The 17,411-nt window shown below is 40.9% G+C and overlaps 1 protein-coding gene and 1 long non-coding RNA gene across 2 annotated transcripts in view; both read left to right on the forward strand.

Moving 5' to 3' along the window:
- Positions 1-17,411, forward strand: part of KCMF1 (potassium channel modulatory factor 1) — an 81,587-nt gene that overhangs the window by 27,086 nt on the left and 37,090 nt on the right. The gene's annotated exons all lie outside the window — the stretch shown is intronic.
- Positions 8,229-9,604, forward strand: LOC116526859. The gene is made up of 2 exons (XR_004258302.1): positions 8,229-8,707; positions 8,746-9,604. It is a non-coding gene; the product is annotated as an uncharacterized LOC116526859 (long non-coding RNA).

The following is a 17,411-nucleotide window of genomic DNA, read 5'->3' on the forward strand; positions in this document are numbered from 1 at the left end:
TTAATATTTTCAGACCACTATTGACCACGGATGACTGAAACCTCAAAAAGCAAAACTTCGGATTGGGAGGACTACAGTATATTCTCACCTGTGGGTGGTACCTAAGCTAGAGCTCTTGCAGAATGTGTGAACGGCTGAATTCTTTGGAGGCGGGCAGGTGGGCACAGGGTCCATCTTAACTAAGAATAAAGCCAGTTGTGATTCACAGGATTGTTTGGTTACCTTTTATATTACTGGTCATGCCTCAGTCTTCTATTTTGAGATTTTCATGAGTCTTGCTAGAACTAGGCTTTTTTATGAATGGCATTAAAAATTTTGGAGGACTGTAGGCATACTTTTTAAATTATTTATTTATTTTTGAGACAGTGTTTCACTCTTGTTGTCCAGGCTGGAGTGCAATGGCACGACCTCAGTTCACTGTAACCTCTGCCTCCTGGATTCAAGCAATTCTTCTGCCTTAGCCTCCTGAGTAGCTGAGAGTACAGGTCCCCACCACCGTGCCCAGCTAACTTTTGTATTTTTAGTAGATAGGTTCACCATATTGGTCAGGCTGATCTTGAACTCCTGACCTCAGGTGATGTGCCGACCTTGGCCTCCCAAAGTGCTGGGATTACAGGCGCCTGGCCTGTAATTTAGGCGCCTGGCCTAAATTTTTTCTTTTTAATTGACATGACAATTGTGCAGATTTCTAGGATACATAGTGATATTTTGCTTTTTTTTTTTTATTTTTTTAATAAAGTAGAGATGAGGCCTCACTGTGTTTCACAGGATGGTCTCAAACCCTGGCCTTAAATGGTCCTCTTGTCTTGGCCTCACAAAGTTCTGGAATTATAGGCATGAGACAACCACACCCAGCTCATAGTGATATTTCAGTAAATAGATACAATGTGTAATGACCAGATCTGGATAATTAGCATATCTGTCACCTCAGACATTTATCACTCCTTTGTGTTAGGAACATTCAAAATCCTCTCTTCCAGCCATTTGAAAATATAAATAAATTATTAACTAGGCATACTTCTTTTATTTACCAAAGATGTATTTGAATGACGTATTTCCTCTTCAATACTGCTTGGTCATATTGATCAGTTCCTATTTTTGTATTTTTGTTTTTTCCCTCCTACTGGCCCTTTTCTTAATGTTTAGGAGCCCCTTGTTATATTTGTTACCGATGTTTCTCCCACTTGTCATTTGAGTTTGTTTATGGAACCTTTTGCCAGTATTAAAGTGTTACACTTACTTATGATCAAATTTACAGTGTGCTCTACCTAGTTTCACTTTCCCTATATTGCTTAGAAAGGCCTTACCCACTAAATATTCTCATTTTCTTTTAAGAAGTTTGTCTTTTTAAAAAATCTAAATAATATCTGCCATTTTAAAGATATATGGCCAGTCAGTTATTTTCTTTGAGAATAGAATTTTTATGTATGTGTGTGAAATGTGTTGTAACATTTAGAAGAGTGTACAAAAGTACGTAGCCAGTAAAATAAGAATAAAACAAACGTCACACATCCACTACTCATGTTAAGAAATAGAACATCTCATCCACATGTCCATAACTGCTAACTAGACCTTTGTTTTGATAATCCTCTTGCCTTTCTCTGCAGGTTTACTCCCAATATATCTATTTCTATCTGAGCCACATGTTGTTTAGTTATGAAACATGGAATAGCAAGCCCAAGCCTCACCATGTGAGGAAAGAGCAGTTTGCACTGTTAGGGGGAAGCCTTTAGAAGAGCAGCTGAACAGAATCTGCCTTTAGCTTCCCTGAGAGTTTCCAAGAGACCCTGGAGAAATCACTGGGCAGGGTCACGAATGAACCTTGGAAACTCGGGACCCAACATATATGGAGCGTTTAGCTGGATCATTTTATTGACCAGCGCGGATTTCCAGCAGAGGAGTAGTCAGAGGACTGCTCTTTAGTTGGCCTACCTCCAGCTCCCAGGAGCAGGTCAGAGTGGGACACTCCCTTGGGGTGAAATGAGATCAGCTGAACTTCTTTCCTTGAGGGGAGAGCAGGAGCTTCATCATCACTTGGGCAAGACCATCCAAGTCCAGATAAGATGTGGGGATGGGCCAAACTCCCCAGGTACCATTGTGTACTCAGATTACAAAGGAAATGTACAATACTATGTGAATTTGTGTGTGTATGTGTAATTAATTCTTGTTTTATGTGCTAGTTCTTTTATTTTTTTATTTTTTTTGAGATGGAGTCTCGCTCTTGTTGCCTAGGCTGGAGTGCAATGGTGCTATCTCACTGCAACCTCTACTTCCTGGGTTCAAGTGATTCTCCTGCCTCAGCCTCCCAGGTAGCTATAATTACAGGCACCAGCACCACACCCAGCTAATTTTTAAAATATTTTTATTAGAGACGGGATTTCACTATGGTGGCCAGGCTGGCTTTGAACTCCTGACCTCAAGTGACCTGCTCCCTTCGGCCTCCCTTACAGACGTGAACCACCACACCCGGCCGCTAGTTGTATTCTATAAAGTTTACATGAACACCAAGTTAGCAATTACTGAACCTCTGTTCCTAGAGGAAATACAGGGTGGGGTTACTCTGAGCCTCTGGTTATAACATTTTTATCAGTGGATCAGTACATAACCTTGTTTTATGTGTATTTCTGCTAAAAAAATAATGATATATATTGTTGATTCATTAACATTGAATTCAAGGCCAGCAACACTATAACTCAATGCCTGATACATCTGTTTTCTCTGTAAGGCTCATCTCAGCCTTGCGGTGCTGAGGAACACTAGACAGCATTTCAGCACTACACTTGGGAGCCATGTAAAATAGCAAACTCACCAAAAAACAGCACAAAAAGGTGAAAACATGGCACTAAATAGACTATGAAAAGGACACTTGTTTACAAAATGAGAGCTGAAACAAGAAGGCAGAGCATTGCTTTGTTGGACCTGAGCTGTGAACATGATTATCAAGCCACTCAACTTTTATACTGCTCTGCCTGTTTCAGTCGCTCACTGGAAAGACTGAAAGCACTGCAAGTATTGATGTGTTCTTTTGTCACCTGAGCTGAAGTGCAGTGACCCAATCTCAGTTCACTGCAACCTCTGCCTCCCAGATTTAGGCAGTCCTCCCTGCTCAGTCTCTCACTTCGCTAGCAATTTTTTGTAGATAGGAGGTCTTACTATATCGCCCTGGTTGGTCTCAAACTCCTGGGCTCAAGTAGTCTTCCTGCCTTGGCTTTCCAAAGTGCTGGGGCTTTAAGTGTGAGCCACCATGCCCAGCCTTGATAGGTACTTTTTTTTTTTTTTTTTTTTTTGAGACAGAGTTTTGCTCTGTTGCCCAGGCTGGAGTGCAGTATCACCATCTTGGCTCACTGCAGCCTCCACCTCCTGGGTTCAAGCAGTTCTTTTGCCTCAGCCTCCCAAGTACTTGGGATTACAGGCTCCCACCACCACGCCCAGCTAATTGTTTTGTATTTGTACCAGAGACAGGGTTTCAACATATTTGCCAAGCTGGTTTCAAACTCCTGACCTCAAGTGATCCACTCGCCTTTGCAGACTTCCCCCTTGCTGTTCTAGAGATAGTAAGTTCTCATGAGATCTGGGTGTTTGAAAGTGTGTGGCGCTTCCCCCTTTGTGCTCACATGTGACTAGCGTGCTCTCTCTCTCTCACTCTCACTCACTCACTCACCTCTCTTCATAAGTTGCTCAGTCTCAGGGTAATTTTTTATATTTTGGGGAAGGTATTTTTGTATGTTGGGAAGGCATGATTCTGTCCTTTGTATTAGTGTGGAAATGGACTAATACAGAAAATTGATGCCAAGAAGAGGGGCATTGCTGTACAGCGGTCCTTTTAGCCTGGCAACTCCTATTCTTTGTTCTGGCAACATTTTCTTGAATTACTTTGTTGATTATTTCCTCCCTTCCATTTTCTCACTTTGAGGATATTGAAGCTTCTAAAGTAGGGTTCCATTTTTCTTCTCTTTTATGTTCTGAAAATGTGGAAGCGACTTTGGAACTGGGTAACAGGCAGAGGTTGGAACAGTTTGGAGGGCTCAGAAGAAGACAGGAAGATGAGGGAAAATTTGGAACTTCCTAGAGACTTGTTGAATTGTTTTAACCAAAATGCTGATGGTGATATATGGACAAGGCGGTCTCACATAGAGATGAAGAACTTACTGGGAACTGGAGCAGAGGTCACTCTTGCTATGCTTTAGCAAAGAGACTGGCAGATTGTGCCCCTGCTCTAGGGATCAGTGGAACTTAGAACTTGAGAAAGATGACTTACGATATCTGGCAGAGGAAATTTCTAAGCAGCGAAGCATTCAAGACACAGCTTGTGCAAAAGTATTGCAGGTAATTTTAAAAAAAGAAAAAAAAAAGGCATGGCTCCTCCTAACAGCATGCAGCCATTTGTAGTCACTAAGAGATGGTCTGAAATTGTAATTTATGTTTAAAAGGGAAGCAGAGCATAAAAGTTTGAAAATTTTTCAGCCTGAACCTGTAATAGAAAAGAAAAATCCATTTTCTGGGGAGAAATTTAAGCCAGCTGCAGAAATTTGCATAAGAGGAGCCGAATATTACTAATGGGCCAGGCCCAGGGCTCTGCTATTCTGTGCAGCCTCGGGAGTTGGCACCCTGCATCCCAGCTGCTTCAGCTCCAGCCATGGCTAAAAGGGGCTGAGGTACATCTTGGGCCATTGTTTCAGAGGGTGCAAGCCCCGAGCCTTGGCAGCTTCCCTGTGGTGTTGGGCCTGTGGGTGCACAGAAGGCAAAAGTTAAGAACCTCTGCATAGATTTCAGAGATTGTAGGGAAATGCCTGGATGTCTAGGCAGAATGCTGCAAGGGTGGAGCCTTCATAGAAAATCTCTTCTAGGGCAGTGTGGTGGGGAATTGTGGGGTCGGAGCCCCCACACAGAGTCCCCAGTAGGGCACTGCCTAGTGGAGTTGTGAAAAGAGGGGCCCTCATCTTCCATACCCCAGAATGGGTAGATTCACTGACAGCTTGCACCATGTACCTGGAAAAGCTGCAGGTGCTCAACTGTAGGCACTCAACGCCATTCCATGAAAGCAGCCGCAGGGGCAGAAATGCCCAAAGCCTTAGGAGTGCACCCCTTGCATCAGTGTGCCCTGATGTGAGACATGGAGTCAAAGGAGATTATTTTGGAGCTTTAATGACTGTCCTGCTGAGTTTCAGACTTGCACAGGGCCTGTAGCTCCTTTGTTTTGGCCAATTTCTTCCTTTTGGAATGGGAGCATTTACCCAATGCCTGCACCCGCATTGTGTCTTGGAAGTAACTAACTCGTTTTTTGATTTTTACAGACTCATAGCCAGAAGGAACTTGCCTTGTGTCAGATCAGACTTTGGACTTGGACTTTTGAGTTAATGCTGGAATGAATTAAGACTTTGGGGAACTGTTGGGAAGGCATGATTCTGTTTTGAAATGTGAGGAGGACATGAGATTTGGAATGGGAAGTGGGCAGAATGATATGGTTTGACTTTATGTTCCCACCCACATTTCATCTTGAGTTGTAATCTCCATGTGTTGAGGGAGGAGCCTGGTGGGCGGTGATTGAATCATGGGGACCGACTTCCCCTTGCATTTCTGGTGGTAGTGAGAGATCTGATTGTGTGAAAGTGTATGGCACTTCCCCCTTCACGCTGTTTCCTGCTCCGCCATTGTGAAGAAGGTGCTTGCTTCCCCTTCACCTTCTATCATGATTATAAGTTTCATGAGGCCTCCCAGTTATGCTTCCTGTTAAGACTGCAGAACTGTGTCAATTAAACCTCTTTTCTTTATAAATTACCCAGTCTCAGGTAGTTTTTTATAGCAGTGTGAAAACAAACTAATACAGTATATGTATACATGTAAATAGACAAAGCAGGTGCAGTTTATCTAAGGTGTTTAGGATGGTAACTGGGGTAATTAATAGAAGAGAATGGTAATATTCCATTATTTGATCTGGATGTTCATTACACAGGATGTGTTCATTTCATAAAACCCAAGCTGTACTGTTTCTGATTTATATTCTTCTCTGCATGTTATGCTTCAGTAAACAGCGTAAAACAAACAATGCTGTGGCCTCAGGATCTGGGTGATGACCACCCTTCCCCTAAGTAGGACTCTGAGTGTCACTGCCCAGTGTGGTGTAATGGCCCTCGCCTGCTTGATGGCTTTTCATCCTGGAGGTTCTTCCTTCACTGTCTTCCTAGTGATTTTCATTGCATCTCGCGTTGGATCTCGATTCCTAAATTCCATCTGCTTGTTTTTAATCCAGCTCTTACTCTTCTGGTGGTGGACGCATTTGTACTTCCTGGAGAAGAAAGGTGTTTAATACATGAGAAGTGGTTTTTTTCTAGAACTTAACATAATCTGAAAATGTTGTTCTACTGCCCTCACACTTGAATGATAACTTTCCTGGGTATAAAATCTTAAATTGGAAATTCTCACCTTCAGATGACGTTTGTGCATTACCTTCTAGAGTCCAGTGTTCGTATCAGAAGTATCAGATTCTTGGTCTTTGTGTGTAATCCATTCTTTCCCCTCTCCACTCCCCCTCTCCTAGAAGCTAGTAGAATCTCCCTTTGAGGGCCTGTTCTTCCAAAATGTGATTGGTAGAGATCTCTTTTTATTCATTGTATTGAGTACTGTCTGGACCCTTTGAGCCTGGCAACTCCTATTCTCTGTTCTGGGAAGTTTTCTTGAATTACTCTGTTGATTATTTCCTCCCTTCCATTTTTCTTACTTTGAGGATATTGAAGCTTCTAGAGTAGGGTTCCAGCTTTCTTCCCTTTTATGTTCTATTTTCTGTCCCTTTCTCTCTCCTCCTCTCCTCTTCTTCTTTCTGTTTCTGGAAATGATTTACTTACTTAATCCCTCTGTTTTCAACAAAATGTGTGCTTTATTCTGTTGTCAGTAATGCCTTGAGTTCCTAGGAATCAGAGACCCTCTTTAATATACAAACTTGTACTTTCCGCTTGAAGTGCAGTGTAATGTTGAGGAGGCAGATTAGAAATTTAACTGCTTCTCAAAGACCTTTTATCCATCTTCTATCCTTCAGCAGTTCTCCACCCTAACTATGGTTTCAGCAATGGCTGATGCTGCCGGTCCCAGACATTTCGTTGAATTTGCTTTGTAAATTGGATTGTTTCTTAGCTTTCACCTTTGCCCATACTAGGATTCAGCTCTTTCCAGTCCCCTTATTCAGTTACCTAATTCTGCTTTTCAGCATTCAAAATTTTATTCCTGTTATTTCTTTTATTCTCTTTATTTATGTGAAATGATCTTTTATTTCAATTCCATTACAAAATTTTAAGAGTTTCAGAAAACAACAAAATTAGATCTTACCTTAAGACTATTCTAGGCTGGGTGTGGTGGCTCACCTCTGTAATCTTAGTACTTTGGGAGGCCTAGGCGGGCGGGCTCACTTTAGGCCAGGAGTTCAAGACCAGCCTGGGCAACATAGTGAAACCCCGTCTCTAGTAAAAATACAAAAAATAGCCAGGTGTAGTGATGCACACCTGTAGCCTCAACCACTTGGGTGGCTGAGACATGAGAATCGCTTGAACCAGGGAGGCAGAGGCTGCAGTGAGCCTAGATCGCCTCACTGTACTCCAGCTGGGGTGACAGAATGAGACTCTTTCTTCAATAAAAAAAACTATTCTAGACCTTATTTTCACAAAATTATGATTCAGTCTCTCAAATGCCATTGTCCAGTGCAGCACTGTCCAATGCTGTAGCCACTAGCCACATGGGCACTTGAAATATGGCCAGTGCAATTGAGGAACTACATTTTTAGTTTAATTTTAATAGATTACTTTTAAATAGTGACATGTGCCTAGTGGCTCCTGTATTGGACAGCATACTTCTAGTACCAGTGAATTAAGGAGTTGGAATGTAATTTTGAGTCAGTCTACCACGAGGAAAATTTTTTCTGTTTCCTTCTTCTGATTTATTTATTCCTTTATATCAGTATGGAGTCGTGATTTCTTGTGTTATTCAGTGAGTTATCTATTACTTTTTTTTTTGACATGGAGACTCGCTCTGTCACCAGGCTGGAGTGTAGAGGCGCCATCTTCACTCACTGCAACCTTTGCCTCCCGGGTTCAAGCGATTCTTCTGCCTCAGCCTCCTGAGCAGCTGGGACTACAGGCATGTGCCACCATACCCAGCTAATTTTTATATTTTTAGTAGAGATCGTGTTTCACCATGTTGGCCAGGATGGTCTCAATCTCTTGACCTCGTGACCCACCCCCTTCTGCCTCCCAAAGTGCTGGGATTACAGACATGAGCCACCATGCCTGGCCAGTCTATTATTATTAATCTTGTTGCTCAAATTGTCCCACATTTGGCTGGTGAAACCACTTTAAGGTTTTCTATGTACTTTTGATATGTCCCCATCATTCTAACTCAGTCATTTCTGGATGATTCATTTTAGAACTGGATATATTACAGGCTCATGTATTTGCTCTGCCCAGCCCATGGAGTCCTTCATTTCTGTGAGGAGCCCTGGTTTCTCTTAGTGAAGGATACCGTTTAGACTTGCTTGGTGCTTGCTTGGTGTACTTATTGTATCACTGCTTCTAGGCCATGTCACCTGAAAAGGCATTTTAATTGCCAATGGCTATTACATTGGACAGTACAGATGTAAAACATTACCGTCCTTGCGAAAAAGGAAAAAATTGAGTTACTGCAATTTAGGAATTCAGAGGCCCACTTGCCTGTCTTTACACAGGTGGTATTTAGCCTTCTGAGCAGGATATCTTTACACAGTTGGTATTTAGCCTTCTGAGCAGGATGCAACTAGCTGGTGTTGGAGCTCTGGATAGAAGGAGCCCTTCTGCTAGAAGGATGCTGACCTCTTGCCATTTTTTTCTCTCCCTCTGAAGCCTCCCATTGGTAAACCAGAAACAAGCTGCCAAGGAAGTCTGAATAATTGAGTTGGCAGATTCTAGACCATGGTTTCTCAACCTTGGCATCGTAGACGTTTTAGGCCAGGGGGCTGTCCTGTGCTTTGTAGGATGTTTAGTAACATTCCTAGCCTCCACAAAATTGATGCCAGTAGCCCTCCGTGTCCTGCTAATTGTTAGAACTGAGAGTGTCTCCGTACATTGCTGAGTGATCCCTAAGGGGCAAAATGGCCCCTGGTTGAGAACTACTTCCTAGACCCAGCAGAGGAGAGTGTGGAAGGGTGGGCTTGGAGCTGAGAAATGGTAGTAATAACTGACCACCACCCAACTTGACGTCAGATGTTCTTGAAATGTAGAGGAGGGGCAAAAGAATTAATGTTTATGGGCCTGTGATGATCCTGTAATGTACAGAGATTATCCTTTTTCTTTTTTTTCCTTTTTCATTGTTGAGGAAAGCAAAGATGAGGTAAGCGGTATCTTTATAGTCAGGCAAGATTCAAATCCTGGTAAAGTTTATATTTGTTTGCATGCTCTTAAAGTATGTTCTTGAATTTTCTGGGTTGGTATTATTGCTATACTATATTTACATGGGTGAACTGTTTTTTATGTTACATTTCAGTCATTCTTGATGCATTGCTAACATGGATGCATTTTCTAGATGGTGCCCTGCTAGTGTCATACTGCTCAGAACCATGGCTAGACATTGTAAGTGGAGGAAAGAAATGAATATTTATATTAAAGTCAGTGTTAAAAAACTTTTAAATTTTGTTTTGTATACTTTGGTTTATTTTGGGTTCGCTTCAAACTGTATAAGCACTATCCATTTTCCTCATTTTGTCTTTATGCTTAGTCCCTTCCTTCTTTCTTTTCCATATTATCATATATCACTCTCGGATACAAAGACATCCTCTCTCAGAGAAAGTGTCCCAAAGATCAGCTCATCCTAACCAACTGTTTACTGTACCTTTCAGCTTGCATATCTCATGATCACTTCAAACGAAACACGTCTAAAATCAGACTTGCATGCCTCCTAAACCAGATATAAACCACGCCCCTTTTCCCTCAGTGCTAGAGTCCTCTCTATTTTGTATTAATTATTCCTAGTCCTATCCAGAGTTTTATGTTTGTTGTGGGTCCCTTTATTTTAAAATCCTTGAAGAAACTGGAGCAGACATAAAGAAATGTAATTTAACAGTTGAAGGTAGGATTTCAGAGGACTTGCTAACATTTTAAATTGGGTAGCCTACAAAATAGGAGAAAGTGACTTAATTCTTGTGTGTGGTGAGTTTTTGAGACTGGATTTAGAATAACTGCTCCATATGTAGAGAACATTAGAACAAAGGGACGTGAAGTTATATTTCAGTGTTTTAGAGTGGACTTCAGGGACTGCTTGGTATGAAGAGTTGTGTTAGGGTGAGCCTGTTGTACTTCCCCAACTAGACACAAGTCATCTTTTATCATTTGTATATGTTTGGCTGTGTTTCTGTAAATCTCTATCTCTTAGTCTTCATACTGTTTTAAATGCTTATTTACTTATCCTTATTCCCCATTTAGGCTCTAAGCACTAAGTGGGTACTGCAAGTGCTCAAAAATTTTGGTTGCGAGAAATAGTAATGCTAAGTCAATGAGAAATGATCTTAAAATATAGATCCAGGCCAGATCTTTTCCGACCTCAATACAAAGAGCTGTCATGTGCCTTACTTGACTGGGAACCTATAACAAATACATGTGCAGACAATTCTAGTTTAGTTATTTAAAAAAACACATTTAGAAAGCAGTATTTTTTCAACTCCCTCCTTATATATCATGTGATACATTAAGGATTTCCATTTTTCCTTCTTTTTCTTTCTTTTTTTTTTTTTTGAGACGGAGTTTTGCTCTTGTTGCCCAGGCTGGAGTGCAATGGCGCGATCTCGGCTCACCGCAACCTCCACCTCCTGGGTTCAGGCAATTCTCCTGCCTGAGCCACTCGAGTAGCTGGGATTACAGGTGTGCGCCACCATGCCCAGCTAATTTTTGTATTTTTAGTAAAGATGGAGTTTCACCATGTTGGCCAGGATGGTCTCAATCTCTTGACCTCGTGATCCACCCGCCTCGGCCTCCCAAAGTGCTGGGATTACATACAAGTGTGAGCCACTGTGTCTGGGCTAAACACTCTTATAATGACTTTCCGTAATTGTTTGAGAAAAAGGAGGACCGGGCGCGGTGGCTCACGCCTGTAATCCCAGCACTTTGGGAGGCCGAGGCGGGTGGATCACGAGGTCAAGAGATTGAGACCATCCTGGTCAACATGGTGAAACCCCGTCTCTACTAAAAATACAAAAAATTAGCTGGGCATGGTGGCGCGTGCCTGTAATCCCAGCTACTCAGGAGGCTGAGGCAGGAGAATTGCCTGAACCCAGGAGGCGGAGGTTGCAGTGAGCCGAGATCGTGCCACTACACTCCAGCCTGGGCATTAGAGTGAGACTTGGTCTCAAAAAAAAGAGTGTTTAAACAGTAGACCAAGAAGTCCCAGGCCAGTGGGGAGGGGCATTAACTGTGTTTCCCCCTTTCATGATTTGAAATGACATTATTCTCTTACATGTAGCGTGTTTTTCCAGAGGCCACCTATTGCTGTGCGTACATTATTAGCCAAGTATATGATGGGAAGGCTTTGTAAACAGCTCTGAGACCCTGTTATCAGTGCTCAGTGGTACACAGTCTTTGCATGGCCTATAAGTTTTTCCTGTAATTTTCAAAAAGTTGAGAAAACACTGCTTTAGAGTAAGAACTTAACATAGTGACTTTAGGTAGAGCTTTGTTTGGTGATCAACCTCTGAAAATAATTATCTGTAAGCACCTGCCCCAAGAATGATTCCTGAACCTCAGAATTTCATTCCAGAGAAGTTATGTAATTGGTAGAATCTTCTTAGAAAATAAAAAGTCGAGGGAAAAACAATAAAACAAGGCATTAAATATATATCTCCATATTATAATAAATAGGTTCTGAAGGCATCTACCTCTAGGGGAAAAAGGATTGTTATCAAAAGATATGCTTCAGTAGGCAACCCTTTATCTTAATCACTGGTTTGCCACTGAACGGCTCTGTGCCTTTGGAGAAAGTTACTTAGTGCCTGTGTGCTTCCGTTTATTCATCTGTAAAAGAGTCAGCATTTAAGTGACCAAATCTCTAGCAGATTAAAAATCATTACAGTACCTTCCTTTAAAAGGGCCTGTTATTTTTTGGAAAGTTGGAGTCTAAACCAAGCTCTCTCTGCCTTGTTCCCACAGACCTGCCTGCAGAATTTTCAAAACAGAGCAGTTTCTACCTAGTAGTGTGCATTGTTTAAAGCAACTAAACTGAATTGCACGTGTATATGGAAATACTGGGTGTGTGTGTGTGTGTGTGTCTGTGTGTGTGTGTGATTTTTTTCAAAATACAGCTAGTGCTCGACTTACGACCATGATTGGTTCCAACAGGCCGGTTGTAACACGATTTGCTTGTAAGTTGAGTAGGCTATATGTACAGTACTGTGAAATGATGTTATAAAAATCTTTTTTTTTTTTTTACCTCCCCCCACCCTCATAAAAATCTTTAAGTCATATTTTATCATAATTTTCTTTCATGATTGTTATATATTATAATTTTCTTTGTTCATTTTATGCCATTTGTATCATCTCTACACCATTTTGTTTCTTATTTTTACATTCGTCAGGTTTAAGTAAAACCCTGCATTACCAGTACAACTGGTTTAATACGTATTTGCAAAACATACAAAATTACAAAATACAGGTGTAAAAAAAACCATAGGAAACATTTTCCCAATTGCAAAACATATCAAAATATATAAACATGCACGAAACATTTTATTGGCCGCTGGTGCTTGGCTGCGGATCGTTGATGTCGTCATCTGAGGCAGCAGTTGGGGGTTACCGGAGTTGGTTTTTTCATAAACGTGGTGAGCTTTGTCTGAATTGTATGTTTCTTTTTTTCTTCATAAGTTTCACAATATGGATGAAACACATCGTGCGCCATCCAGTCAATCCTTGCAAATCGTTCGATGTTTGGGTCCATTGCTTTGAAATGTATAAGAAGTTTATTGGGAGGGGTTTGATGAAAAATATCCGAGACACAAAACACAAATTGCTGTACCAAGTCTGGGATAACAGTTGAAATGGTGCACACAGAGATGGTAGTGCTGCCGGAAGCTGGTCCGCACTGTTGTACTCCCAGCTGGGCAACGTTTGTGCTGCAAGACGCGGAGCAGTCGGGGCTAGCGATTGTGGTCGTAAAGTTGAATGGTCGTAAGTTGCATAGCTCATAAGTCGATCAATACCTGTAGACATGAGGTCTCACTATGTTGCCCAGGCTGGTCTTGAACTCCTGGGCTCAAGCAATCCTCCCGCCTCAGCCTCCCAAAGTGTTGAGCTGACAGACGTGAGCCACCTCACCTGGCCTTATTTTCAGATTTTACATATAAAATTTTTATCACAAGACCATGGCTGACAGGGGATTCATTTCTTAAAAACCTGTTTCCCGTTAACCACCTTATTACATGTTAAAACTTACAACCTAGTTTTCCTGGGCTGCTGTTGCCACCTGGTGGCTTACTCCTCGAGGTATTAGGTGCAGCATTTTTACCTACTTATTTTTTTTTTCTGCTATAGAAAACAAGTACTTGTTGTTCAGGGCCTTCATCCCCCACCTCTACTTTCATTATTCAGTAATTCTTACATCAAGAAGGCTAGGAGGTGGAGGTTGCAGTGAGCCAAGATCGCACTACTGCACTCCAGCCTGGGTGACAGAATGAGACTCTGTCTCAAAAAAAAGACTGAGCTGGGTGTGGTGGCTCACACCTGTAACCCCAGCACTTTGGGAGGCCAAGGTGGGCAGATCATGAGGTCAGGAGTTTGAGACCAGCCTGGCCAACATAGTGAAACCCCACCTCTACTAAAAAAATATAAAAAATTAGCGAGGCATGATTGTGGGTGCCTGTAATCCCAGCTGCTTGGGAGAGTGAAGCAGGAAAATTGCTTGAACCTGGAAGGCGGAGGTTGCAGTGAGCGGAGATCGGGCCACTGCACTCCAGGCTGGGCAATAGTGCGAGACTCTGTCTCAAAAAAAAAAAAAAAAAAAAAAATCTATTATAGACACACATTTATTCCCTCTGCCTTTCTCTTCTTTTTGTGCTCTTATCTAATTACTCTAGGAAAACGTCCCCTTCTCTTTTCATTTACTTCATTCATTCAACAGATGTTATTGAATCCCCACATTGTCCCAGGCACTCTTTATCCACCTCCTCTTCCTTCATTTACGAGTCAGAAAATAGCACTAATCATGGCTGAGTATAATAGTAGATTGAGTAATATAGAAGCTTCTCTATTTCCAGATAAGAGGCTCTGAAAGGCTGTTCCTAAGCTCACTCTGAGCAAGTCCATTGTTGCTAAGATAAGTTTCTGTTTTCAGAACAGGGATGCATTTCTACAAACAAATAAGAGTGTAGATCAGTTCTTTAAAATCAAGCAAACCAATCAGTTATTTTAAAGTGGACCAAGTTCTATTATACTGAAAACTTTTAGAAATGAATTAAACTTTCCTCTTTCATAAAGTTCATAAAGAACTCTTTAAATTCAGTCTTTCAGCCATTTTTCCATTCACTTTGTTGGGCAGATTTGAACCAGCTTTAAATCATCTATAGCCACAAAAGAAGTTTTATCACACTTTCCACCTACTCATGACTTTATGAAGATTGACAAAGTAATATATGTAAGTCATCAGGTACATAATTAAAAATGAAGGGCCTTGCTATTAAACCACTAGAGAAATGGCAAGAATTTTTATTCACTGCTGTATCCTTAGCAAATATTTTTGTTCACTGCTGTATCTTGGCATATAATAGATAATAAATAACAAAAGGATGGGTGGATGCTTTTTATTGTTACATGTTACAGAAATTGCAGAATTCCACCTGAAAAAAAATAGTAGAAAAGCCGATTTCCAGTATAGAAAGTATAGTTTTAAATGCTGAATGAACGTATCAGTTTCAAGTAAGACTACTGTGTGAAGAGTACACGTATTGGAAAACCTACTTACTAAGCTTCCCAGTTCTCTCACTTCTGGATCTTGCTCTCCCACTTTTTCGCTTCTCTTTCTCTGCTGTGGAATCTCTTTAGCTGTAGGTTTTCTCTTGAAGAGTATGTTTGTATGGGTCTCGATACCGTGTTTCTCTCTCCTCTTGAGTCTCTCCCTTAAACACATGGCGTAGGTTTTTAAAAATGCACATATAGAGTTACATGTATATTTAATAGATGTTTTTATTCTCTTCCTATTTCTAAAAATAAAGAGAGCTCTTAAAAAAAAAAAAAAAAGACAGACCCTTAAGTTTCTTTTTATTTTGGCAAGGGATGATTTATATTTCCTCTGTGATTCTTAAGTAGAAGGTAAAAAAGCTCTCCACTCCTGATCTAGGCTCCCAGTTTATGAAGCCTTATAAACTTTGTCTTAGATTTCCTTCCTCCAGCAGTTTTACTTCTGGAAGTATCCTTTGACCAGTTTCTTCAAGCAAAATAATTTTGGCTACTTCTGCTTTTCAATGAGTTACTTATACTATAGTTCATCCTTTTTTTTTTTTTTGGAGATGAAGTCTCGCTGTGTCACCCAGGCTGGAGCACAATGGCTCGATTTTTGGCTCACTGCAACTTCTACCTCCCGAGTTCAAGTGATTCTGCCTCAGCCTCTTGAGTAACTGGGATTACAGGCACCCACCACCACACCCAGCTAATTTTTGTATCTTTAGTAGAGATGGGGTTTCACAATGTTGGCCAGGCTGGTCTTGAGGTCTTGAACTCCTGACCTTAGGTGATCATCCCACCTCAACCTCCCAAAGTTCATCTTTTTTACTTGCTTTTGTGTTCATCTGAGATCCTCTTCCAAGGGTTGTACAGTGTTTCAGCTGCTTAAATACAACCTCTTCTTGGAGATTGTCTTTATCATTTAATAGCATTGTTCTCTGTGCAGTTCTCAGTATCAAAATTATATAGCCTATATGATACACACCCTTTTTTAAAAAAAGTCACACTTGGAGAGATGCATGGGCCTTGAAGAGAAAATATACCGACATTTCACAGAAGTAGAAAAGAGGGGCTGAGGCAGATACATCATGGGGTCAAGAGATCGAGACCATCTGGCCAACATGATGAAATGCCGTCTTTACTAAAAATACAAAACTTAACTGGGAGTGATGGCATGTGCCTGTAGTTCCAGCTGCTCGGGAGGCTGAGACAGGAGAATCACTTGAACCCAGGAGGCAGAGAAGGTAGCAGTGAGCCTAGATCGCACCACTGCACTCCAGCCGGGCAACAGAGCAAGACTCCATCTAAAAAAAAAAAAAAAAAAAGAACAAAAAAAGGATCTCCCTCCCCCAACCCTCCCAAATCACGTAGTAGCTAGAAGTCAAAATTGGTTGTCAATGGCAAGTGCTATAAAATCCCAAGCCTTGAAATTCCAGATGGGGTTGACTTCCTGTTGTATTTTCTTCCCTGTTTTTCTTGAGGATAACTTGCCCTTTGTTGACCTTTTCTTTCCCATCAACTCTCTGTTCCCTAGCTAAAAATTAATTCTATTAAAAAGTAAAAGGTATATCAACCTGAGATTTTCTCCTTTAAAAAGCTGTAAACAAATATTTAAAATCTCTTTTATTATTATTTTTTTAATAAGAAAGAAAAGACTACATATTATTTCAGTGGCTTTTAAAAAATGTGTTCCCACTAGAGGGCATCCTTTTCTCCTATTTTAGTTCATAGCTTTCATTTGTTTTACACAACTGCTAAATACAAGATATATGCTGAGAATAGGAATGTGTTCAGATATAACTTTTCAGATAGGTGATTGTCAGAGATACACCATTTTTTTCATGTAGGTTTTACCTGTGACATGTCAAAAACTGGATTAAACTATATTTCCTAGCATTTTCATTTCTCTTGCTGGGTGAACTTGATTGGATGGGGGACTACAAATATAACACTGTAACCTTATGATATAGCTTGTTCAGGTTACCATTTTACAAACTAGTGATTTCTCAACTTCTTTATGACACAGTATGACTAAGCTAGATTATCCAGTGATGGGTTGCACATGTTATTATTTGGTTAACTCAGTTTTTGCAGAATATATGTAGTATAAGGTAAATGAATCCTAAATATTTTTTAATGTAATGGATCTCAGTGCTATCTAGACAACTAGTAGCTATTCAGCTTTGCCTGTCAAAGCATTATTTTATTTTACAATATTTGAACTGTTGTTTCTGTTACAATACTTCTCAGAACTTTGATTTTTTTTTTTTTTTTGAGATGGAATCTCGCTGTGTCACACAGGCTGGAGTGCAGTGGTGCTGTCTCGGCTCACTGCAACCTCTGCGTCCCGGGTTCAAGCAATTCTCCCGCCTCAGCCTCCTGAGTAGCTGGGATTACAGGAGCCTGCCACCACACCTGGCTGATTTTTGTATTTTTAATAGAGATGAGGTTTTTTTTTTTTTTTTTTTTTTTTTTTTT

The sequence above is a fragment of the Sapajus apella genome, unplaced genomic scaffold, assembly GCF_009761245.1.
Source record: "Sapajus apella isolate SASKATOON/1434 unplaced genomic scaffold, GSC_monkey_1.0 scaffold52, whole genome shotgun sequence".
Lineage (NCBI taxonomy): Eukaryota > Metazoa > Chordata > Mammalia > Primates > Cebidae > Sapajus > Sapajus apella.